Source organism: Solanum verrucosum, unplaced genomic scaffold (assembly GCF_900185275.1).
Source record: "Solanum verrucosum unplaced genomic scaffold, falcon-dt-bn FXZP01000127.1, whole genome shotgun sequence".
Lineage (NCBI taxonomy): Eukaryota > Viridiplantae > Streptophyta > Magnoliopsida > Solanales > Solanaceae > Solanum > Solanum verrucosum.
The window spans coordinates 270,078-273,121 of NW_026020321.1; positions in this window are offsets into that span (position 1 = coordinate 270,078).

Below are 3,044 nucleotides of genomic sequence, written 5' to 3' on the forward strand. Positions count from 1 at the left end.
TTTCCTTGTATCCTCAATTGTGTTTTTCTCAATATTGCGCTTCTCAATGCAAGGGTGGAAACTTATCCAGTCATCCATAACACTTTACTCCATTGTTTTATGTTTCTTTTTTGTTGTTGTTCAAAGGCAGAGGGTGTCCTCCATCAGAAATAAATATCGTATATACAAGTAAAATGATAGACAGAATGATTAAATAACATATTTGGACACATTTGACACAACAGATTATTTGTAGCCCAATGATGTTAGATACCTTAAATGAGCCAGTGTTCTATTGTTTGTTTATGTAGATCACAAAAAATGGTAAAAAGTAGAGGATGGAAATCCTTAAAGATAATCTCTGATCACCCTCCTCTTACTCCTAGATTGTTTTTTTTTATTGTATTTTTTTTGCAAAATTTCTATTTTCTTAGTTAAAAGATCAACTATGTTTTCCTATATATGAAGTATGCTTCTTTGGTGACTTGAACTCACAATTTTAACATAGAAAGTGAGGAGTGTTTATCATCCGAGCAATTCTATCATGTCAGGTTATATTGTAATTATTTTAGTTGTCTTTACTTTTTTTCAAAAGCGCCATGTAAATACAAATGACCATAGAAAATATAAACTCAAATAATTTTTAAAAAATCAGTGCTTTGCTCCTGTTGCTGACACCATTGTTTTTGTATCAATACATTGGTGAATAGAATCGTTCTATCCTGAGAGAATTTATTCCTTTAAACACTGGGTACTAGAGGGGAATAATTTTCATAAGGGGACATTGTGCATTTAGTGGGCTCAATTTTTTCCTTTCTGTTTCATTTTATTGTTATAGATCTTGGTATGTGTTTTTACGGTCATTAATTTATGCTTATGTTATTAAGGATAAATGATAAGATGTTATACTTTGCATTTTCCTTTACATTATTAATGTTCGTTCCTACATAAATAGAATAGAATAGAAATATTGTCACTAGAACGGACCACATCCTTACTCCATATTCGGATTCAGATTAAGGGGGAAAGACTACGTAATCTTGCATGTAAGATAATATAGTGTTTTAGTTTTAATAACTGATATGTTTTAAGTATTATTTAATAAATTTCGTGATATTAAATTTCCGCTCGCGTGAGGCGCGAATAATTTTACTAGTTAGAATAAAATGTGAAATTTTGGACCAAAGTAAAATTCTAATGTATAATTAAGCAAAACAAATAAAGGCATCTAGTAAACACCAAACTTCAAAGTTCAAACTCCACAAGTCTAATACCTATGAATAGGATAAGTATAGGTGAATCGTTGCATGTCAATTATGGTCTTTGCTCAAAACTATCCGACTTAGTTTATTTTGAACGTATGAGTTCTCCAAGGTATACTATAGATCAATCAATTTTGCAAGAAATTTTCACATTCGACATTTGGGTTTGGGTTGACTTTTTTATTCGATTTTCAAGCTGATTCTTTTTGTGAAAATATGGGTGTCTAAGGACTTGTATACTCATCCAGATTATATCTTTGACCAGATTGGGACCGTTTTAAGGAAGGATAAAATCGTAATTTAACTTTTTAAACTTCAATTAAGACAAGTTGAGACTTTCTTTGACTCTCTTTTAAGAGAATCTGATTTAGGGTATTGCTTGATTGGATAAAAGGAGTAATGGAAAATAGGGGTTTCATATATATAAATAAGATGATGAGCAATTATAGGGGTATCGGTGCTACGATATGGATTATTTCTACTCCCTCCGTCCCTATTTACTTGTCCATATTTCCTTTTTTAGTTGTCCATTTTGACAAATCAAGAAAGGACAACAAATTTTTTCCTATTATACCCTTATTTACACTTCTTGAAAATTGTAAAAGTGTATGTTGTTTCCCTCCAATTTATTTCACTTTAATTCAAATAAGTGGTTGTAATTTTGAAGTGAAAAGTTGTCATAAGGGTAAAATTGTAACTTCACTGTGCTAATAATTGTTGCCTTAATCTGTGTGCCATTTCTAAAGTGGACAACTAAAAAGGGACGGAGGGAGTACTTGTTTGTAATGATTCTATATGACTAATGAGCAAGATATGTGGCTTATAGTTGATGATTTACTCTCCTTAACGGATTTGAGGTAATATTTCGTGATAATTGTTGTTTTAGTTTTACAGTGATTTGACATGAAGTAATAAATAAATAAAATTGATTTGACTTTCATAAGTATATCTTGAATTTTGGATCAGATCTACACGCCTGCACTGTATTTCATTGGGATCAGAGTACACATCCACACATGTTATACTTTTAGGATCATAAAATATGTTTTGTATTTTTTTATTATATTATCTGTTACTTGTTGAGATACGTAAAGTTTATGTGTTTTAAGTATTGAGGAGATGGTTTATTTTAATTATTACTTAATGTTGACAAAGATCTTTTATTTTGATATATGCGAAACAGAGCCATATAAAACCGATCCCTGTCTGTCATCACTTCTTGCAAAAATAGAAATTTGAAAATTTAGATGCAACAATTGAAGAGACAAACGACTTTTACTAACAAAATTCAAAATATGAAAAAATAAATACAAAAAAATGTCAGAAGGAATTCAATATCTACATATATAAACAAGAGCAATTTTCATATATAGCAAACATAAAAATCATATTTGTATGTTATAGCTATAGTTTGTATAATTGCGCTCCATAATAAACTTTAATCTGTATATTTCGGTATACATATACATAAAAAATATGTATTTGGGTCTATTTGTATATTTCGATATACAAATGGGTCCTGCATTTGTATATTTCAATCTATTTGTATATTTTGATATACAAATGGGATAGCAAAAAACATGAAATGTTTATTGCGAATTACAAATAAAAGAAACTATGGCTATAGCATTTAATTTGAATTAATAGTTTACTATTTCAACAAACAGTATGATTATCCACTCAGTCTTGGCTCTACCTAGCTATGCCCCTCAATACATTTCCTTTGGAAATAAAAAATCAATCAAAGAACCAGATTAATACTATAAAATAAACAATAAAACAGACTTGCAATTTTAAAAATCA